The sequence below is a fragment of the Peromyscus leucopus genome, chromosome 4, assembly GCF_004664715.2.
Source record: "Peromyscus leucopus breed LL Stock chromosome 4, UCI_PerLeu_2.1, whole genome shotgun sequence".
Classification (NCBI taxonomy): domain Eukaryota; kingdom Metazoa; phylum Chordata; class Mammalia; order Rodentia; family Cricetidae; genus Peromyscus; species Peromyscus leucopus.
The window spans coordinates 70,049,858-70,073,723 of record NC_051066.1 but is presented as its reverse complement, the minus strand read 5'-3'; the positions used below and the strand labels follow the sequence as shown (position 1 = coordinate 70,073,723).

The 23,866-nt window shown below is 40.9% G+C and overlaps 1 long non-coding RNA gene and 1 pseudogene across 1 annotated transcript in view; one reads left to right on the top strand and one right to left on the bottom strand.

Moving 5' to 3' along the window:
* Positions 1–23,866, top strand: part of LOC114699734 — an 80,644-nt gene that overhangs the window by 5,126 nt on the left and 51,652 nt on the right. Inside the window, exon 2 of the long non-coding RNA XR_003735574.2 lies at positions 150–252. This is a non-coding gene — a long non-coding RNA (uncharacterized LOC114699734). The remainder of the gene's footprint in view (positions 1–149; positions 253–23,866) is intronic.
* LOC114699741 lies at positions 7,713–7,814 on the bottom strand (annotated as a pseudogene).

Genomic DNA, 23,866 nt, shown 5'->3' with positions numbered 1-23,866 from the left:
CCTCTTGAACCAGCATTGCCCCCTGCCCTGGCTGCTCATTTCCCTTCTCACCAGCCTCCCATGCCTTGACTGCAATATACCCCAGTGCACAGTCTCACACTTGCTTCTCAGGCAGCTAAGTAACCTTGCCCCGTCTTGTTACCTTTTAGGTGGTCGAGCCTGTCCTGATACCGAGGGGTGACCACCCAAGCAAGGCAGTCTCAGAGGTTACAGAAGCTGGAAAGCCTGACTGAAGGATCTCAGGAGTCCCAGGTGAGTGGAGAGATGCCAACCCATGCATGGCCTTCGCTGGGGAGCCTCAAGGCTTCCACATGTACTCCTTCGGTGTTGAGAAGGCAGCGGCAAGGGGTCCAGCGCTTGGAAACAGTCCTCAGAGAAATGCATCCATCAAAGATGGTCAGCAGAAAGACAGCACCAAAGAGGCAAACCTACTTGTGATCCCAGAAGCAGGACTTGGGTGTGTTTGGAGGCTCCCACAACCACCAGTTCTAAGGGACAATGGCCTTGTTTAGTGAGAACTACGATCCAATCTTCCTTTCATCTTCTAAGCTGTTTCAGGCCCCCTAAGGAAGGGGAAGTTAAGGAGTCTTTTGCTGTGGTCAGTTTCTTCAGAGATACCAATAAGCTAAGTGACATCTCAATGGAGCTCAGCTTAGGATGGAGAGAAAAACTTTTAGGCTAATGATTCCTTGGTGCTAGGGAGGGAAAAGCAACCAGAAAATCTCCTTGCTTCTGAATGTTCACTTAGCTGGCTTTCCAGGCTACAGTCATACTTTGATTCTTACTGGGGCATTCAGTTCAAAGCTTGAAAGAGAGTGAAAGCAGGGGCTTGTAGAATTGTGAGGAAGGGAGAAACAGACCTACCAAGCTAATCCTTAGGTTCCACCTGAGCCCAACTAGGAAGCTGCCTTAAATCTTAGAGGGGGGACTGAAAGAACAGAGGCGTATTGCACTGAAGAAAATCTTCAGATTGTTAAGTCATGGACTGACTTGCTATATTAATTCAATGATGGTCATAGGGATTTTTAAATTTTTTTTTTTTACAATTTGAGAGCAGAACTCAAATAAAAAAGCAAGTTGACTGGAATCTTCTATAAATCCCACCTTGTAAAGTGGGGGTAAAGCTGTCAGATTGCTGGTTAGACCTAACTTCTTTTGAATCCCCCCCCTCAGATCCTTATCTGAGGTTCCCAGATTGAGAAATAGGTAATGTTAATTCTAAGAAGATAAGATCAACTCACTTTTCTCCTCAATTGATATTCCAACTGACGTGTGAGGACAGCTAGGAATGCAATATTGGGGAGGTATGGTTTTCTTGTCTGTAGGTTAATCTGTTTTAATGATGTTGGAAGAATCCATTGATAGCTTAAGCTTCAAACAGTATAGTATATAGATATAGATATGGTATGCAAAAACTGGGAGGTCTCATATAATATAAACATGCCAATCTCTCCATTTTATTTATATATCAAGTTGCTTATGTAATTTTACCTAGATCACTTAGCTGGGACTCCAACCCACATGGTCTTCTCTGGGTTTTCATTTATTAGTCACTAAATATTGCCTATCACTGCCAAACCATAGAGATTATTCATAAATACAATGCAGGATGTCATAACAGATTCCTTTCCCAAAATGGCTTGCATTTAGAATGTAAGGTTTCAAAGGAGTGTTGATAGCAAGTCTCTCTAGCTAGGAGCGTCCTGGGGGCATTGATTGAAGGTTAGGCCAATCCTCATCTCTTCCTTGAGACACTCACCATACTACTTAAAGGTTCTGAGGAAGTCTCAGCCCAAGAAAGTTGCTGTGTCATAGAATCCCAGGGCCGGTCATTTTCAAAGCCTCTGCCGGCAGGAAGGAGCTTGATGAGATGAATACCCCTCTTTCTCATTTTTTTCTTCTTTCATGGGGAGCAGAGTAACTGAATTAGCTTTTCTTATCTGATGGCTACATTGGGATCTGGTAACACGGTTGTAGGCCCCATTTGAATTCTCCTGGGAGCCTTCTCACCAATGGGAGGTCTATGATTCTTGTCTCTCCGGTTCGTTCTTTCCTATTCTTTTCTTCTCTGTTTTACGTTTACTTATATTATGCATCTGTGTGGGTATACACGTTACAGCCCCTGTGCATAGGTCCGAGGACAACTTGCCGGAGTCAGTTCTCTTCTCCCACCATGTGGGTTTCAGGAGTCACACTCGGCTCCTTTGTCTGCTGAGCCACCTCACAGACCGTTCTTTCTTTCTTTTTTTTTCTTCTCCTTTTTTCTTTCTTCAGTTAATTCTGAAGACCACCTGCTAATGGGATAGTTATTTGCCAAGATCAGTTTGAAACTTAAATTTTAGCCTTCTCCCAGATCTGAGTTTATTATGTTTGCCTCATGCACTTTGACCAATGGCAGCCATCTCGATGCCATGTTAATTACGTCCTCAGGATATATATATATATATATATATATATATATATATGAACAGCAGCCATGATGTGTGGGCTAGCTCAGACCCATGGCTGTAGTGGCCAGTTCTACCGGCTCTCACAGCTTTTGTTTTTCCCAGATGCACTTAGTGACGGCTTCTAACTAGGAAGTAAGATTCTGTGCTTCAAAAAGAAACAAGGAGAAAAAATACCAAGTGATACAATGTGAAAGTAGGTTTGTAAATACTTAAGGATACTCAGGCCCATGCAGGTCATGAATCTGAATGGCCCTCTCAGGCCTCGATTTCTCCATCTGTAAATGAGATACTGTGGCGTTCACACCCTTCTCATCCATGCGCTGACTCTGCTACTGTTGAATACATAGTTAACAAAGACTTACTGAGTCCCTACAGTGTGTATCAGATCTTCTCCTCAAGCACTGGACTTAAAAAGAAATCATTCTTCCTTTAATAATCTGATGGAAGCAATAGACTCTACTTTCCTGAAAAGAAAAGTATAAACATTTTATCATTGTTTCCGGGATTTCAATATGCCCCTGGTCTCCATGGGCCTCATGTTTCTCTAGTCTTCAAAGGCTTTCAGTTTATGGTATTAAGATTTGAGTTTAGGGTTCATCATCAAATCTTGATTTTAACTCCTTCCCTCCATCCCTTTCTCCTTTTTTTTTTTTAAAAAAAAAACTTAGTTGCCCTGTTGTACTCTCTCTCTCTCTCTCTCTCTCTCTCTCTCTCTCTCTCTCTCCTCTCTCCCTCTCCCTCTCCCTCTCCCTCTCCCTCTCCCTCTCCCTCCCTCCCTCCCTCCCCCTGTCCCGTGTGTGTGTGTGTGTGTGTGTGTGTGTGTGTGTGTGTGTGTGTGTTGTGATGTTTGGTCCTTTCTGTTTTGAGAACAAGCATTTGGAACGTAATAGAGCACATGTTTAGAACAAATACAGACCTGGCCTGCCAGCCAATATCTGAGAAGCAAAGTGGATGTGGGAGAAGAGGGAGGCTGATGTCCAAACCAGCCTAGTCCTAGGAATCTTACCTAGATAGTCCACCTCTTCGTAGGTAGTATTTTTGACAGAGTTTGAGGGTGGTGAAAGGAAGACAAGTTTATGTGAAGCTGTTCAGTGATCCACAACCTTAGGGGTCGCAGCAAAGACAAATTTCCTTGAATGCCTTTGACCATGATGCAAAGTCAGAGCTAGCCAGAGCCTCTCAAAGGGTCCCTTGAAAAGCAGAGTCCAGGCCTGTGAGGTTAGTGGACTGACAACTTCCAGATAACACAGCAACAGACTTTATGGCAGGCAGTTCTGCTAATGTCTCGAAGAAGAAGAAAATGGATGTTATCAGGAAGGGGATTGTTCTTTCATTTGTTTGTAGTGCTGAGGATGAAGCCCTGGCCCTTCTGTGTGATGCTTAAGTGTTCTACCACTAAGTTCCAGCCCAGCCTGAAAACAGGCATGTTAAAGGCTCAACCGAACATAGAAAGGTCAGAGGGCAGACTAGTTTTTCAGACTAGTTCTGGTCTTTCAGAGATTTTTTTTTTTTATCTGTCTTTAGTGCCCCCAAATTCTGCCTTTTAGTGAGGAGGCCAGGGGTCATTTGCTGACTCTAGTACTGATCAGATGTTAATGTATCTGTGAGTGGGAGGGAGGGGTTAGATGCTCTTATTCCATGTGAGTCCTTGTATAGCCAATGGGAGTCACTGCTGGGAGATGGTCATCTTTGAAAAGGCCAGATGAGGGCTATAAAAGCTTTGTGTCGAATTGTCAGGGGGTGGGGTGAAGTCTATGAATTTCCAGTTCAGCAGGAAAGCAGTGGGTTGGTACTGTGAGGTTAAGCTGTAAGAATTCATAGAAGATAAACCACGTGTTGTCATTTTCTCAACTTTCTCATCTGTAAAATGGGGATCATTGTGACACCTGTTATCACATTCTGTCGAGAATTAAATGAGATTGTGCATGTAAACTGCTTTCCATTAATGCTCAGTACATGATAACTCTTTCTAATCTTGTCACTATTATTATGGTTGGATTTTTTTTCCATCCCAATTGATACATATGGCAGTGTCGTAAAGGCTTAGCCCATAGACTTAAGAACTATGGGGCCAGAGCTATTCCCAGAGTGACAGATTAAAAAAATCATATTTTGTAGAAGCATCTGTCCTTTTGCTCCATAGCCTGCCAGTGCCTGGGATTATCCAGGCGAGGAGCTAGCAGAGGGGCTTGTAAGAAGGTCTCTTCCCCTTCACATGCTCCCTTATGGACCGCTGCTTTCCAGTTTCATCTCCCCTTGAATATTGTGACTTCCTGTTTTTTTTTATGACTGAATTTAATCACAATTGTTTTTGCAAACCTCTCTTTGACCTTAAAAAATAAGAGAAAAACAGAAAACCCCACCCTTCCATCTGTCCAAAAGCCAGTCTACCCAAGGTTCGTTCCATTCAAGCTTTACTCACAACCGAGTGCTAGTGTAAATGTTCAGAGTCTGGGCAATTTCCCCCAAGGATTAACAGAAGTCGTGCTTTTGTGAGTGATGGTTTCTCATCCCCTCCCACAAATGATTTGTTTTCTTCTTCTAAATTCACTCTTCAGAGTCTCAGAAACCTTAGTGTCTTCTACAATCTTCTCATTCTCCCTCAAATCTCTGTTTTCTTCATGTTGGTCCACATAATTTGTCCTCCTTGCTTTTTTTTTTTTTCATATTGATTGTAAGCATTAGTGTTGATTACAGGAAAAATAGGATGTAGACCCTGCATTTCCTGGATAATTCTAGAAAACTAAGGGCCAAGGCCACCATTTGTACCTCAAACTTGGCAAGTAGCTAAGACATTCCAAAGACAAGAAAGAGATACTCAGGAGTTTGGTTTGGGGCCCTGAGGATTATTTTCTTCTTCTTTTAGTTTGCATACATATTGGCATCTTCTCCCACGGACATTTTTACATTTCACACCGGAGCCCACCCTCCCTGCTTCTCTTCAGCCACTTTTCTTTCTACATATCATAAACAGAAGCTCAGGGACACATTAGGCACAGCCTAAGGAGTGGTCCTGTTATCTCTTTGCATCATTTGGAGGAAGCAGGAGGCGGTAGTGGGGGAAACAGGGAAGTTTCATGGTCGAGAGCTTTGTAGACCAAGTAGGTTTCCTGCCAAATATTGCCCCAATCCACTGCATGGCTTGAACTAGTTACATCTCTGACCGAATGTCCTCACCTGTAAAACACAGATACTGAAAGTACCTGTTCCATGAGATTGCTGGAAAGATGAAATGAAATGTCAGTCTGGACCTTTAGCCTGCAGTATGGTGTCAACCAATATGGACTGTTAATATTGTTGAGACAGGTCCCTCTGGACCCAGATCTACATAAGGGAGGTCCTGGGGTGGTTGGATGAGGAATGAGCAAGCAAAACAGCAATTAGAAAGTCATTAGATGTCATGAGGGAGGAGAAGACTCTAGAGTTTATGGTCCCAATCAGTATTTGGACTGGACCAAGCTTTTCCAAGTGCTGTGCATTGGGCTATGCTGCCTAGATGATAGCATCCAGGGACTTTGTGTGGGCCTTCCCAGTCTCTATGTCACACTCTGGTTAGTTAAATCACAGTGACTTATTCCACACTGAATGCTTAATGTCTCATCTGACAGATTGTCTAAGCTATCTCTAAGGGAGTCATGATCTCCAGGGGCAATTCATCTTTAAGATCCAGATTTGAGGATTGTTTTAAAAATAAAACAAAGAAATAAAAGCCAGAGATGTATCTTAGTGGCAGAGAGCTTGCCTAGTATGTGCAAGACCTGGGTTCAATCCTCAAAAATACACACACACACACACATACACACACATACACACACACACACAGAAGCTGGGCAGTGGTGGCGCACGCCTTTAATCCCAGCACTTGGGAGGCAGAGCCAGGCAGATCTCTGTGAGTTCGAGGCCAGCCTGGTGTGCAGAGCTGGCATCAAAACTACATGGAGAAACCCTGTCTTGAAAAACAAAAACAAACAAACAAAATACACAGAGAGACAGACAGATAGACAGATAGACAGACAGACATAGACCTTCTCTGGCCTTAAGTGAACAAATTAAATGTTCTGTAATCCCAGCATTTGGAGTAGGCTTCTGAGTTAGAGGCTAGCCTCAACTATGTAGGAAGACCTTGGTTTTGGTAATTATTGGATTTTTTGGGTTGTTTCTTGTTTTAGTTTTGTTTTGGGGTTTTGTTTTTTTTTTTCAAGTGAGAGGAATGGTATTTTTTTCATTAAAGAGGTTTATCTCCTCTTTGATGGGAGCTAACCAGAGCAACTGGGCCAGAGGTAAGAACAGCAAAGCAGAAGGCAGATTCTAGGAGCCCAAATAGAATCTTCTGAAGACCCTGCCATTGTCAGCGAGGAAGGGTCAGTGAGCAAATCAGCCTCCTGAACATTTAAGCTCTATTTGGTTCCTGTCTTATCTGAGCATTAACACCACATTCATGAGACAATGTTTTAATAAAAAAGGAAAACCGTTTCCAGCCAGCAAATGTCTTTATGTTTAGTTTATAAATTAAAAGGAAAATGTATATATAGGCAACAGAGCACAGAAACTATCATTTATAATAAAACTCTGAAAGGAATTTTCAAACAATTGTCTGGCTAGGTTTCTGAATTTAAATCTGCTGCCTGCTGTTTGTAAAACAAAAGTTTAAGAAAGCGTCTAAAGCTGTCATAGAAATGAATGCCCAGCCTAGTATCTTCCTATATTTTTCAGAGCCTTCTAAAGCATAGATGCTTCTTCCCAAAGTTACCCCTCAGGTAGTTGGTAGGAAGGAAAAAAACCTGTCTCAGCTAGTTTTACACAAGAAATAGCTGCGTTGAAATGTGGAGCAGTCAGGAAAACTGTAGCTGCCATGCCAAATAGCAAGCAAATGGTATTCAAAGAAAAATAAATAAATAAATAAATAGGCTCATTGCTTTTTTAAGGATTAGCTGTTAGCTTTGGATTTTTTTCTTTTCTTTTTTTTTTGTGATGATTTAAAATTCTGGGAGCAAGGGAAGTGCTTTTGAGAGAAAGAAACCCCTCAAAATTGAACTGTATCATTGATTTTTATTTTCAATTTAAAATCTTGTTTCTCAGTAAGATGCCTCTTAGCTAATCTGAGACTTAAAAGGGAATTTTATTTCTTTGCTTTGTCTTTCTTTTTCTTTTTCTCCTTTTTTTGTGTGTGTTTGTTTTCTGCATTGCTAACATGTTCAATACTAAATATAATTTAGTAAAGGTTATCTTCCTATCAAAGCTCAAATATCTCATACAGTATTTTATGTGTGGCTATAAAATAATAGCTTTTCACCTGATCCAAAGGAAATACAGCTTTCCACAGAGTTACTACACTTGATCTTAGCCAAAAGGCAGAGAAGCGATCCACAGAGTTACATACTCATTCATTGATGTGTTTGTTTGAGGGAAATATACCATGATGCTTATATTCATTCTTTAATTTGAAGTTAATATTTCTGTTTTAGTTAAAAATTGGGGAGTTATAAATATAGATATTGATCAATTTTTTTCTAAATAAAATCTTAAACTGAGAGCATATTTTTAACATAATTTTTAAGTTTATGTTTTCACTCTGAGTTTATTTCTTCTGTTTCTTTTCACATTTATAAATTATAAGTCTATAGGCCTTAGTGTGACATATCCAAATCATTTGTTTTATGTATGATGCTTATACTTATAAATGACACTTTTATGTACAATGCTTATACTTATAAATGGCACTTAACAGTGACTCTGCTTTGCTTTTAGAGGATGTTTATGTTTTCTCTAAATGCAGGAAAGTCTTATAATAAATTAAATTGCCAAATTCTGACAGTTACTAAAAAAAAATCACACTCTAGAATTAGTGAATTTTAATAAAATTTTCCATAAATTAAAATTTTCCATAAATTAAAAAAATAAAAATCTAAATCTCATAATTTTCCCCAAAATTTCACAAATTGTTCATTATTTTTCTTCCTTGAGTGTGTTCAGGCACCTGTTGCACTTAAATGTGTTTTCTAATGTGGAAGAGAGAAAATGAAAGGAAGTGAATTGGGAGATGGAATTCCTTATGAACTTGCTCCATCTTTCGTCCTGCCGTTCCTGAGCAGACAGGATGAGCAGGGCCACTATCTTTCTATCCCTGAGTCTTTCCCCATCTTTCTGTTGGTTATGCATATGCCGCTTACTGAGGAAATGATGACTTATAAAGATTTTTCAAATAGAAGTGTTGTGATAGAGAGGGAAACCAACTCATGTTTATTCTTTCTCTTTAAGGGACTGAGACTTTTTTTTTTTTAATGTTATGTACTCTGGGAGACTAATGTACATTTAGTGAGAACAGAATAGAATAAGGAGGCTGAGGTCTCAGAAAACTCTTTAAGGATGAGGGAAAAGTACATCACCAGCCAGGAACTACTGTCAGAAAGGACAAGGTAAAAGTGGATATAGGAAGCTGACTTCAACAGCTCAGCTCAATAACATGGTGCAAACCCTGAAATTGTGCAATCAGGATGGGACTAGGTGCTGTTAATTTCATAATGGCTATTTTGTTTATGCAGAAGTGTACAGCTGTGCAGATGCGCTCTCTCTCTCTCTCTCTCTCTCTCTCTCTCTCTCTCTCTCTCTCTCTCTCACACACACACACACACACACACACACAGGCACGCGCCCACAAACACATACACACTAAGATCCAAGTTCATATTTCTCATCTAAAAGATGGGATTTAACCTTGTGTCTGGGAAAATTCAATGTGAGCATGGAGCTACATGCTCGTCTGAGGTGAATTAGAATATAGAAATTCTAAATTTCACCTAAAATCAGAGTAGAGATCTGCCACATAATGTAACTAAATATTAGCTATATTTCTGGCATGAGGTGGTCTTTTATTCAAAAGTAAGTAACCCTCAAATCTGATGTAATCACCAGAACCCTTTTGATTCTTTAAAAAACCTTTGTTATAATTTTATACAATTATAGTTAACAATGCTAAACCAAAACCTTTGAATACAATTTTAATCTCCAGCTTTGAATATAGGAGAATCCAAAGTATGGCCTAAGAGAAGCCCTGTCTAGAATGTTTCAGTATCAATATTCTGCTAAGAAAATGCAGTTGTCAAATTTTTAAAGCTTGTAAAAAAGAGAAATTGATTTTGTCTTTGTAGAGTACCTTGAGATCATTAGGAGAGCAGTTGGTGATATAATTGTATAGTTGGAGCCTTCAATTATTATTTACTGATGATTTTGTTAAGAAAATGAGAAATTTTAGGAAAAAAAGAATGAGAAATACCAGAACAATTTAAAAACTAAAATTTAAAATGAAAAAGGAAAGGAAAATAATCTGAGCCCAAGAAGTAAAAATTAGAGGCCGTTTGAGGTAGGTTTAAACATGCAGTCTACATGTCAAATGAAATTCTGCGCCGCTGTCTTCTTGAAAGAGCATATGTACATAAAGCCAAATGCTAGGCACAAAAATATTAGAACTGATATATCAAGTTTTTTTTTGAAACCCTACTATTAAAATTGTTACCTCTCCCCCCTTTTTTGTAAATGTTTACTCTCTGGAGAACATGACCTACTCATGCATCCCCCTCCCCATTTCTTGCTGATTTAGGGACAAGTATAAAAGGAGAAAAGTCAGTGCATTCTGCCTGATAATTAAAGACATTCTGAGAGCTGTAAAGAGAGCCAACTTTTTAAAATTGTAATTACTCTATAATCACACAATTCTTGAAAAAATAGTAATCATTTTTTAATGTTCTGGATTTTAAAAACTGCATCTTTAGGAAAGGTTCTCTCAAGAAACAAAATGCTAGCAGTTTCTACCAAAAGTATCCAAGAAATCAATAGAAAAATATGTATTTGGTTTTAGGAGAAGCATTTAATAGAGCAAAAAAAAAATCCTGAGAAAACAGAGTCTTAAAAACATTGTATTGAAATTTTTGAGCAAAAAATGTGATAACCATTTTGGTTTTCTTTCCTTCTTTTTCTTTTCTTTTCTTTTTTTAAAAATTGTATTGATGTAATGGCATTGAACTCAAAGCTTGCTATTGTGTGGTCTGGTTAGTACTTTGGTCTCTTATGAGCTAGTACTGCCTGTATTTGCTAGGTGGTCCTCGCTGTCAAAAAACAAAAACAAAAACAAAAACCCTGCTCTTTCTGTTTGCATTAAAAATAATGGTTCACCCTGTGGAGTTCATTAGTTGCTTGTTTTTCTTCCCAAATACTTGCTTTTTCTTCACAATTTCATTATCATCTTGTCCCCTACACTGCCCAAAATGTCTGGTCAGAGTAGATTTTTTTTTTTATTCTTTTTTCTTATTTCAGAATTCTTGTCTTTGTCCAAGGCACATACCTTTTACTTCCAGCAAAGTGGCAGTCCTTCTGGAGTCAGAGCTGTTTTTATGGGGGCCACTGTAGCAGTTCTAATTTGCTGCCACCGTGACATGGCTTTGGGCAAGATGGCCTTGGTGGACTCCCAGAGCTCAGCCCACATTTGGTGTAAATGAATGTGAGTGTAAGCCTGACCCTCGCTGTGCAGAGACCCTGAGATTCCTTTCAGTTCCCTAATCCAGCAGAAGAGTCACAGGGTTCTGCATCGTGAGGCTTGTGGGGGTCTGTAGAGGGCTCCACCAGCATCAAGCTGAAGGTTCAAGCCTGTTCATGAAGACACCTGACATGGAGTTTATGTGACAGAGCACAGTGTCCCTGTACAAATGCTTCATTGACTCATGCTCACTTGTCTGAGAGAAGGTCTAATTGATAGTTTTTGGGGAAAAAAAATAGCTGAATTTAGATCCACTGGCTAGTAGCAAGCTTTCATTGATTACCTAACCAAAATCAGCCATCACGCGCTTCTTCTTGCTGCAGTCATCCAGGCAGCCCTGTTGATTCGATTATTTGTTTATTTGACAGGATGTCCTTGAGGATGTTGTTAGATATACATGGAGGCAACTTACTTCTTGATGTTGGTTGCTGGATTCTGTAGGATTGTGGATTTTTCAAGTGATCTTCTACCATAAGATTAACTTATTTAAAATTAGTCTTCACTAGTTTCTCATTAACATTGACTAAAAAAAAAAAAACCATGGCAATCCCAAGTGTAGAGTAACCAAGAAATGCTTATTAGCATGTAGATATTCATTTGAATAAATGAAAAACAATTTTTAATAATGTACTCTCATAGATTTGCAGCTTCCCGTCTCTCCTCCCTTTTCTCAAACAAGAAAACACACATAGAACGTTAGTGCACACATAAACAAGTGGGAGGCGGTGGAGAGGGACAGGAAGACAGAGTCCCAAGTACCCTGCTTACGTGATTCTCAAATTAGTCTGAAGAATGAATTGATTCTTTGTTCATGTTGCATATGCTCATTCATCATAAGCTATTAAGAACTTTCTAGAAATGATAGAGGCCCCTAAGACTATCTGGTTCATAATTCTTTTGTACTAGGAAAAACTGAGCAAGCATAAGTAGCCCATCTTGCCTCAAGTCCATAGAACATCAGTGAAGTCATGACTGGTCTGGAATGAGAACCTCCTGGCTTAGTAAGAATTGACCTTAAGCAGACTGGAGATGAAGTGCTGAGCTCCTGGATGGAGTATACTGGAGATGGGGTGCTGAGCCCCTGGGTAGAGTTGACTGGAGATGGGGTGCTGAGCACCTGGGCAGAGTTGACTGGAGATGGAGTACTGAGTCCCTGGGTAGATTTGACTGGAGATGAAGTGCTGAGCTCCTGGGTAGAGTTGACTGGAGATGGGGTGTTGAGCACCTGGATGGAGTAAACAAGAAAAAGCAGTATCAAGGGATTGGGGAGAAAGAAAGAAAAGAGGAGGGAAAACAGATGGTACAATTTCCTGGCTAGGACATTTTTCTAAGACAGGCTTATCGAGGACTCAATTTCGGTCAGTCTTGTCTCTCTGCTATTGGGTTATCAATAACAATTCCTATTGCTATTGTGAAATAATCCATCTAACTCATTCTCATTCCACCAAGTCTCTCAAAGGAAACATATTTCAGGAATCTCCTATCTGCAGAAGTTCAGATTTCAAACAGAAACCCCCCTTTCTTTCCAGTATAACATAACAAGCACTCATATGTATTTGTATGTGTGTGTCATGTCACTGCATGCATGTAAATGCCAGAGGATATATAACCCATGGGAGTCAGTTAACTCCTTCCACCCAGTAGGTTCTGGGGTTGGGGGTGCGGAACTCAGATAGTTAAGCCTGGAGACAGGTGCTTTTTCCCACGGACTTGCCTCTCTGGCAATACAGCAACCCAGGATACATTAGATGATATCTAAGAAAGTCCCACAGTAGGGTTGCAAATGTTCATTCACTTACCACTTACAGGGGCAAGTTTAAATCAAAACAGATTTAAACTGCTGTAAATTCAAGGCAAAATGAATTGGATAATAACTAGAGGTCAAAATCTACAGGAGCTGATGCTGTAGGGAGCTCAAGGGGGTGGGGAGCGTTGTGAGCTCAGGCTTGTGCTGTGAGTGGGATTTTGATAGAAAGATAAAGAGCACAGGCGTGTCTGGCTGTTGGAACTCCACAATAATCTGCAGTGGTGGGTGCACAGTATATGCTGGAAACCTTAGAGGCTATTGTTATTGGAACATTGGGTGACGAGAATGGTAACAGGGAACAAAGGGAGCCCAAAAGGTGCCAGATTGTAGAGGAAGCTGAATGCTGAGCAAAGGACTTTGTATTAATTCCAAGGGGCCCTGGAGAGCCATCGACGACCTCTGACCGGAAAAGTTCTCTAGTGACAGTATTGAAGAGGTGTTTCCAGACTGGGTTTCATGTAGTCAGAGATGTACTCAAACTCACTATATACTCAAGGATGATCTGATGTTGCTGCCTCATCCTGGGTACTGGGGTTACAGGCATGCGCCGCCATGGCTGGTTTATGCAGTACCATATGTCCAAGTCAGGGCTTCATGCGTGCTAGGCAAACACAACCAAGTGAGCTACATCTCCGTCACTGAAGAGTGGTATGGCAGGGCAAGAAAAAGGAGCAGAGAGCCTACAGGTGACCCAAACTGGTCCAGATCATTAAGGAAAGCTGCTGTTGTCCTCCCCTTCCCCAATCCTTTCCTTCAGGCCTCCTCACTTCCTGCTCCTTCTCTCCTCTTCCTTCCTGTCGCTTCAAGCCCAGTGACAGTGCTTTAGAATCTCTAGTAAGGTGACTGGACCCCTGTGAGGAGCTATATGTTAGGGACTATTTAGGTCCTCCTGTAGGACTTGGGGTACCAACAACCAGTCAAAACTTTTGACTTGAAAAACAAAACAAAACAAAAAACCCACAAATAAACAAAACAACTCTGAAAAGCAGTGAAATTCTTGGGTATCCTGCCGTTGTGTGCACTGTGTGTCCCCTCCTGGTGTGAAAAATGCTCATAGCTTGGGGAGAAAATGACTTTTAAATATCTAATGTCTTCACGATTGTGTGTCTTATGCCTTCAGTGAGCTACTCTCGTGGCTTTTGGATTGTGTCCCCAGAGGAAATAGTGTCACCGTCCCCCGTAGTGAGTCTTTTCATTTGGCCACCTGGGTCTGCCACGTGTCCTAGTCCCAGATGTATTAGATGTAGGCCACTTTCAGAATATTTTTTGTCTGTGTGCAATGTGTTTGTGTGATCATGAGTGTGTGTGTGTGATGTGTTTGGGTTTTCATGAATGTCAGTGTGTGGGTATGTGTGTGTGCATGCGTGTGTGCATATGTGTGCGTGTCTGTATCTGTGTACGTGTGCATGTGTGTAGGGGGGGGTGTTGTTCCTTGGGAGTCACCAATCTTGTTTCTTTGAGGCACATTCTCTCACCTCAGGCCAGGGGCTCAGGACATGGGCTGGGCTGGCTTGAGTGAGACCCAGAGGACTCACTTCTCTTGTCTTTGGTTAACCAGCAGCAGGATTGCAAGCATGTACCACCACGCCCTGTTTTAAAGCTGCTTTCCGGTCTTGTTTTGGCACCCTTTTACTAGTGAATTGATGGAAGTGAGGTTGATTCACCCCTCTTGCATCACCGATTCTATTCACAGCTGTGTATGCCGAAGTATTTGTAAGCAGTAAAAACAGATCCTGCTAGGATTTCATCCCATCCTGCAGTACTCTTCTCTTCAAGCTTTGTTTTCTTGTGAGGCCACGTCTGCTTGTTTTCCATGTCTGCCCACACACTGGAAGCCACATCACTGCACCTAAGCCCTCTTCCTCTCTTAATCCTCTTGACTCCATCCACACTTCCTTTGCTCTGACATCCTGTATTAGGCCTTCCATGTCAGAGGGGCACAGTTAGTTCCCTTCTCTGGGTGCAGATAAGACACTATAGAGTAGCACCAGGAGGGTCAGCCATGGATATACACCGGAGGTAGAACTGTATATATACATACCAAACCAGCAGAATTGACATTCAAGAAAGCAACTAAATGTCAGCGTGTAGATGCTAAATTATACATTTCAAAGGGTGGCTTTTATGGATAACTCTGCCATTGATTTCTTAAGTTACTTTAGACAATACCACAGTCTAGAGATTAAACGGTATCTTGTTAGTTAAAATAGTACATATGATATCACTGCTCAGCCCTCTACCCATCTATCCATCCGCTACTTCTTATATCAGCATAAAAACTGTCTGCAATGGTGTTTATCTGATGGTAGAGATGGTTAGTTATTTCTGATGAAGGAGAGAATGCAATGTTTTAAAACACATACCAAACAAACAAACAAACAAACAAACAAGTACCTTCCTTTCACAAATAGTCTTCCATAGTGCTTAATTTCCTGATAAGAAATCAGACTACCATCGGGCGGTGGTGGCGCACACCTTTAATCCCAGCACTTGGGAGGCAGAGCCAGGCAGATCTCTGTGAGTTCGAGGCCAGCCTGGTCTACAGAGCGAGATCCAGGACAGGCACCAAAGACAGACAGAGAAACCCGGTCTCAGAAAAACAAAAACAAAAAAGAGAGAAAGGAAGGAAGGGAGGGAGGGAGGGAGGGAGGGAGGGAGGAAGGGAGGGAGGGAGGAAGGAAGATATCAGACTACCTACCAAATATGATATAACTGGAATAGACTACATGACTCTTCCCATTGATATGTGTGTGTGTGTGTGTGTGTGTGTGTGTGTGTGTCTGTCTGTCTGTTTGTCTGATTCATTTACTTTATAAAACAAAAGAAGTAATAAGTCCTGTCCAGCTCCCCAGTCTGTGCTTCCTTGTTTACATAAAACTCGCCTTATTGTTTGTTTCTTTTAGAAAGTGTTTGTCACCAGGTGTGGATAATAGCAACATTGAGATGATGGAGGCAGGAGGATCTCAAGTTTGTGATCCTCTTACTATGTAGAGTGGGGACATTACTCAGTGGTAGAGAGCTGACCCGGTCTGCCCAAGGTCCTGGATTCTATCTCCCATCACTGTAAAATAAAGAAGTAAAAAAGTAGTTTGCTACATTTCTAGGTTCATATAACTAGATCAAGAATTGAGTGGATGCTCATGGAGAGACACAGATCCTCAAAATATTATTAGCCTCACATAAAATAGGATTGTGCTTGTCCTGCTATTTTAAAACAAAAATATTACAGGGAATGTTACTTAAAATCCAAGAGGAAAACAGATTGAGAATGTTTTAAGCCTCAAGTAAGCTTTTTTTAAAAAAATTTATTTATTTATTTATTTATTTATTTATTTTTATCTCTGGGCACATCCTTTCTTAAAGTATCCCTGCTAGTGCTCTGCAGGGCTCGGAAATGGTGGCAGTGGGTCTTTCACCCTCCACGGCTGATTTTGGGCATTGATTTATTCCCTGCTATGTAAATTAAGAACTTCCCAGGTGCTTCCCTGAGCTGCTTCCGTGGTCATAGCAGCTGTTTTACTAGTAGTATCAAGTAATATTGTTTTTATTTGTGCATTATCAAGTTTTGTGTCATTTTCATTCTTGCATCTACCCATAATTCATAGCTATTGTCTAGAACTTACTTCTTCTACTGTATCATTTTACTGCGTCTTCTCCATTCTTGAGTTATTTCATTTTATTGTTTAACTGGCTAGATTTTGCTGTAAACACATTTCTCTTCTAAAACAGCTCATTGGTCCTGTTTCATTGAGCTCATTTGTAGATGTTGCCTCTGCATTTGCAAAGCCTCCTGTTCTTGGGCTGAACTGTTTGAGAAAGGCAAGCAGCTTTCTTTGTATCTCGGCTTTGAGTCTCATTGTGAAACAGGCTGCCTGCATGATTGGACATCTACGTTTTTGTGACTGAAAACCTAAAAAGTCCTTTTTGGTTTTAGCCCTGATGTTTTATTTTGAAGTTGTGAGCTTTTAAATTAAATATTTCCAGAACCTATGTCTTTTAAAAAAAAAAAGTTCAAGATCAGCTGGGCAACACAGTGAGACTGTGTAGGATGGGGATGTAAGCTTTTCTACACTTAGTAGTATTCACTGGAGGGATTCAACAAGTCACTTAAATCCTGCATATCTCAATCAAATTGTTTATCTGTAAGAGTAAATAACTATACACACCTCTTAGAGCTGCTGGGATTGTATATACACAGAGTGAGTAGAATCACTCCTGTTTCATAAGGAACATTGCTTAAAGGTTGTTACTTTAAGGGATATTTTCTTCTGTTACTTCTTTTAATACTTTTTCTACCTCATTTGTTAATTTGCTCCTCCAATGACATGTATAGTCATGATTATTATTTTGTTACTCACCTTTACTCTTTCTGATCACTGACTTCTCCTTGATTTACTTAATACATTTGCCTTTTTCATTTACATAATTTTGTTTTAGTCTATAAGCCTATGACTGTAATCTCTATTACACTGGGTTGATTGTACTCTTTGGCATTTTTACTTGTTAATTTTTGAAATGGCATTTTTGGGCCTCGTCTGTTTCTCCAGATCCACTCCCCCCTCCCCCACCCCCACTTCCCCCTGTAATTTTGTCGTTTTTTATGAACTCGTGCCTGGGTTGGCCTAGTCTTCAGTTAAAGGCACATAGGAAGCATGTTTCTTTTGTTTCTTGAATTTTATCTATTTAGTATTGCTTGGGAGGAGGCATGCACGCCATTGCTCACACTCAAAAGTCAGTAGACAACCTTCAGGAGTCTCTTCTCGATTTCTACCCTGTTTCTGTATACTACCGTGAGATGCATACTTTCGGTTCGCTGGCCCAAGAACTTCCAGGGGATCCTCCAGGCTCCCCCAACCCCCCCCCCACCACCATTTCAACATAGCAGTGCTGGGATTGTAGATGTACACCACTGCCTCTGATTTTTTTTTTTAATTTAATTTTTGCCTGGGTTCTGGGGATCAAATTGAGTTTCTCAGGCATGGTGGCCAACACCTTTTACCCAATGAGCCGTCTCCATGGCCCTGAATTTTATTTTCTAGTCTGTTTCTTGGTGTTCGTGTTGCTTCCTGGGGAGGAGAGGTGGTGGTGAGTAGGTATGTCTTTGCACTGATGTCATTCCATTTTTTAAAAATCATGATTATGCTTAGACAGTTCCCTCTTACATATTTTTTGTTTGCTTTTCAAAGCAGAGCCTCTTTATACTTATGTATTTTCTATTTTTAAAAAGTTTAATTGTGAGGCTGGGAGGTGGTGGCGCACGCCTTTAATCCCAGCACTCGGGAGGCAGAGGCAGGTGGGTCTCTGTGAGATCGAGGCCAGCCTGGTCTACAAATCGAGTTCCAGGAAAGGCACCAAAACTACACAGAGAAACCCTGTCTCAAAAAAACCAAAAAAAAAAAAAAAAAAAAAGAAAAGAAAAAAGAAAAAAAAAGTTTAATGTGTGTGTGTGTGTACACGCATGCATGCATGAGTGTTGGTGTGTGTGTGCCACAGCCTCGTGTGTGTATGTGTGTGGGGGGGGGTCAGAGGACAAATTCTGGGAGTTGACTTTCTCCTTCTGCCTTTATGTGGGCTCCAGGGATGTGCTGGGAGCACCTTCTGCAGCCGAGCCTTCTCACAAGCCCGGATGTACTTACTTTCACAGTGCTTGTGACCTTTTGACCCCATCTCACACTATCATCTGGCTTTCCCCTTAGGCCCCATAGTTAAAGAGCTGCTTTTTATTTTATTTATTGACTAAGGATGAGGGGAGAGGGTGGCCTCTCTGGAAGTCTTTGTTGGACATCTCAGATTCTGCCTTTCCTTTGGAGGATCTTTCTCGCCATCCTGTGCCCCTGCGATCATTACTGGCTTGGTGGCAGCTATATATCTCCTTTTGATGGAGAGATAACATCTAGCTGGAGACCTGTGTCCCTCTGCCAGACTCTGCCTCCTGGTACAATTTCTCTGCTTCTCTCGGCAGCTGTTTCCAGATGTTTTACGGTGGGAGAGGAAAAACAGATGCAATACCCTTGCAGTTTTCTTCCCACTGGGTTTGTCATTTTCAGTGAGAATTCTCGGGGTGGGCTTGACTTCTTTCCAGAGCTCTTGAGGTGTGAGGAACAGTTGGGTTTGCCAATGGGAGCTTTGCCATTCTGATGCCCAGCTCTGCCACAGAACCAACTTCACGCCTCAACTGCTGCTTTCTGAGCTTCCGGTTTGACTGAGGTCCTTTTCCTGTTAATTGCTGCTAGTGAACTCCTGGTGTTAAGTCACTCAGAATTGGCTGAGATTTTTTGTGAGGCTATGCTCTTGTTTCCTTGTGATTCTTGTTCTTCCTCCGGGTCTCCTTCATTTCCATCTGTTTTGCTGCAATCTCTTCAGAAATAATTGGAGGGCAACAGTAATATGTTAAAATTTGCATAGCATTATGTTTAGTTACAGAAGTTGATACATGCACTTTGTACAAAGTTAAACTCTACCTGGATATATGTACATGTACGTCCTGCACTGAGCATCCTATTTTCTTCTCTCTCTCTCTCTCTCTCTCTCTCTCTCTCTCTCTCTCTCTCTCTCTCTCTCAGCAGTGTTGGACTTGGGACCCTGGCCCATATGCTAAGCAAGTGCTCTACCACATTCAGGTTTCCATTTGCATGAGACAGCATCTGTGATGGGTTAAAAACTCAAGTGCACTTTTAGAGTCAAATTACGGTTGTAATCCACTGTTCCAATAACGTCCACAGGCCAATCCCGGCCTTCCATAGAATCAGGTCATCTGGCAGAACCTTCCCAGTGTGGTCTTGGGAGACAATAACTGAAAGAAGAAAAATTCAAGGACTGCACAAGCAGAGATTTGGGCTTGCCTAGTGCCCAAGTGGGACTCAGTCCCCTGCTGTCTCCTCGGTGCCCTGATTGAATAAACAAATGGATGCCTAACAAGCCTTAGGTGCTTTTATTTTGAAAGCTATTTAAACTGCCCCTATTGCTTTGAGGGCAGTGGGGAAGGGCTGGAATAAGAAGCTGTGGGCAATTTGAGTGGATATCTGTAGACAGCTGTGTAGCTTGGTCGAGCTAATTGCAGGTTTCAGTCCCAAAGGGAAAACAGACAGCATCAGGCACAGGTTGAGTCTGAGGCCTGGCAGGTGGAAGAGATCCTTCACTCCTTGGCTGGGCCTTTCGCTTAGCTCTGTTTCCCATACAGCCCTGAAGGTGAGCATAGCAGGTCTTAGCCTGGACAGGTTTCATGTTAAAGGCAAGATGCTCATCAAAAAGCCTCTGAGCAGCTGGCTGTGGATTGTGTGTGGCTTTGTGCCCACCCAGAAACACCCCTGGAATCATAGCATAGCAAGATGGGCATGAAGCTAGTTTGGTCAATTTAAGAACCGACTCCCCTTAATTTATTTTTCTGAGATACTTGTTCTCTTGGTTAAGAAAAGCGTTAATGTCTGCCATATACTTTAGCTGTTAATCACATTTCACTTTTAATGTTACTATTTTTATTTTTAGTTGTTGTTGTCATTGTTCTTTTGGGACAAGGTCTCAGGAAGCCCAGGCAGGCCTCAATTTGATATGTAGCCAAAGCTGGACTTTAACTCCTACCTAATCCCCTTGCTTCTGCCTTTCAAGTCCTGTTCTACTAAGTTACTTCCCCAGCCGCAACTAAGATTTTATCCTAGCTTTTTCTTTTTCCTTCCTTCCTTCCTTTTCTCTCCCTTTCTCCTCCTTCTCTCCTTCCTTCTTTCCCTCCCTCCCTCCCTCCTTCTTTCCTTTCCTAAGGCTCGACCCCATAGCCCCACACATGCTCAGCAGGTTCTCTGTCACAGAACTACATGTAACCCCAGCTCTCCTCCATTGCTACCTACTGACAGCCTCATTTAATGATGTGCACCCCCCCACACTTTCGGTAGTACTGAACATGGAACCCAGGGCCATGTGCATACCAGGCAAGCTCTCCACCACTGAGCTACAGCTCCAGGTCCCGTGTGACTAATTCTTGACCAGGCCATTCAGCCTGTTTCCGCCCACTCTTCCTTTGGCTTGATCTAGTTATACCCAAGTATGATCAAAACTGAAAGTTCACGGGTAACTTCAATTAAGTCAGCTGGGAGGGTCTCCTGGGAGACCAGAAGGTGGTAGGAGAGACTGATGGTGGTGTGGGAGCAGGCTTATCCTTAGGGGAGGTCCTTGAACTAGCCTTCTAAGTCCTGCTGCTGGTTTTTGTTGGTTGGGTTGGTGTTTGTAGGGTTCACCTTGTAGAGTTTCACCTTAGCCCCTTGCTGGCCTTGAACTTGCAATTCTTCTGCTTCAGCCTCTCCAATCCTAGGATTATAGTCCCAAGCCTATGACAGGGTTTTGCATAAAAACTGCTACACAAACACAAATTTAAGATTCATTTTAAAAGTGAAAAAGAAAACCTTAGGGTGTTAAGTTGTGGGGGTTTTTGTTTTGTTTTGTTTTAATAGCTCCCAAGCACTTTGCCCTGTTAGGGGGCTCCATTTTGTTGTTGTTGTTGTTGTGTTAATGTGGGGGAGAATTTCTCCTTCTGAGTAGAACTGGTATACAAGAAGACTTGTGTGTATTGGATGTCCTGAGGCACTCACACTAGCTGGCCAGCTAGAAGATGGAGATTGTTATAGAAGTGGATTTGGAATGGTCATTTATATTTTGATGTTCTGTGGATTAGTATAAAAAAAAACCCAAAATCTTGGGCTGGAGATGTAGCTCAGTGGTAGAGCACTTGCCTAACATATTCATAAGGCTCTGAGTTCAAACCCAGCATTGCAAAAAAAAAAAAAAAAAAAAAAAAAAGTAAGTAAAAATAAAAGCCTACTTCATTTTTTGCTCATTGAGATTTTGCCTTTTGGGGATTAGAGGCAATCTGCATGCCCAACTATAGTACATTTATGTAAAACTTGTACATGACTTGGGGCTGAGGAGGTAGTTCAGTCAGTAACCCAAGCCTGAGAGTGTGAGTCCGATCCCCAGCACCCATGTAAAAAGCTGGAGTGGGATACACGTTCAGAAGTACCAGAGCTGGGGGGGTCAGAGAATCACAGATCCAGGGTCAGCCCAGCCTAACTCATCATCCCCAGGTTCCAGCAAGAGACCCCAAATCAAAATAATGAAAATAAAAGCGAGAGAAGTAGACACAACTGAGGAAGGATGCCTGAGACTGACTTCCAGTCTCCACACACATGTGTACTCCCACACACATAAACATGTACACTCACATGTGCACACTCACACACATGTAAAAAAACAGGAAAAGTTTTCATCCAACTTTATTCTATTATCTCATTTCTAATATAAATGCCTTCGAAAAGACAGCCCGATATATTTATTTTTCTGTATTTATTCTTAGCACAGTGGTAAACTTGTATAAAAATTCAATCCAAATTTATCTCTTAAAAATGTTAACATAAACTGTTAATTAAAAAAAGACATACTACTGATGTATTTTAACTTTGTAATTTTGTGGCCCACATTTGAAAATTGTTATGTTATTTGGAAATATTTTAATATATGTGAAATAACATGGAACCTTTGTATTTAAAATTCATTATTATATAACATGAGCTTATTTTGAGTTGTAACATTTCAAATACCTGTTTAATTTTTATTAATCCCCACATATATCACACCTTATATGTATTTGTGATTGAAAAATAAATATGTACACATTTAAAATAAACTATAAATCTGAATATTAAATAATTTCTTATTTTTCTTCTTTCAAATTATAGAGTTTATCCTACCTAGGTAGGTACTTGTTTTGACCCACACTGGTTCATTTTGTGATGCTCAAAATCATTTGAACAAATAATTCTCATTTAGACTCGGTATTCTTTATTTCATAAAGGAGGACACTGTGGAAATGCCGTTAGTGGGTTTGTATGAAAGAGGCCCATTTTACTTAGTAACTCTGGTTGAAATTTTGCTATTTTGTTGATGTCAGTCTCTCTGAAAATTGTGTGCTTTAGCTTGCTTTGTGATTTTTAATGTTCTCTTACTTTTTTAAAGACCCCCGAAGCAATTTTGAAGGCAGCCACCATTGTTAACACAATACTGGTGTCAAAATTGAAACACAAAATTGGGAAAATAGTTAGAGCTAAGGTTCCCATCATCATCCATTACTGGCACTGACTGCAGAATTGTTTTAACGAGTTGGTTTGATGTAATGATTCCACAAGCTCCTTGTTCTTGGGGTTCATACCAGCTCACACTGCAAGAGGAATTTCAACTTCCTCATTTGGAAGATAGTTAGGTGACCTTCTGCCTGCCTCATAAATGTGATTTTTAAGGTGCTTTAAATGGAGAACGTTTCCAATGATGTCTTCCTGGTTGCAAAGCTCTTTCATGGTGATATGATTTTGTATTTTTCTGTCTAACAAGTTGGCTTACAGCTGCCTCTGTAACCACAGCAGGTTGCTAATTTCTTGGAGTTTCCTTGAGTTTTGTCATCTGTCTGAGGGTGGTAGTTCAAGAAAATGTCAAGGTTTGCTGTTAGGAGCCGCTATGAATGGAAAACCGAGCCAGGGCGAGAAACCCATAGCAGGTTTATGTGGTTGAACAGACACAGTGTCTTGTAACAGGAACAGGGGTCTACCTTAAAAGTAGGTACCCAGGCTCTCTGGGGACCAGGAAATAAGGAGCCTTGTGAGCCCTGGCATGGAATCCCTTGTTCCTTCTTACCCTCATTCTGTCTGAGTTCGTCCATGGAATTGAAGTAGAGTTCTAGTTACCAACAAGCTATGTTGTCTTCAGACAGCTTGCTAAATACCTATATCTCTGCTTCATCTTCTATAAAATTTAGACCGTAATAATAGCCAATTCATATCATAATTGTTCTGAGACTGAATGGGATAGAATATAGTGCATGATCTAAAGCACTATATAACATAAGCCATTTATTATAGTGGGTAATGATCATAGGCTTTCCTGTGGAAACTGAGAGCCTGTATTAGGAAGTTATGTATACACAGACAAATGTACAACAATGAAATTATCATAATGATTATGAGTGCAACTGATTTAATGACCAAGAAGTCCAGAGCATCTAAAGGAGAGTAATTGACAACACTAAGCCACTAAGCAAGGAAA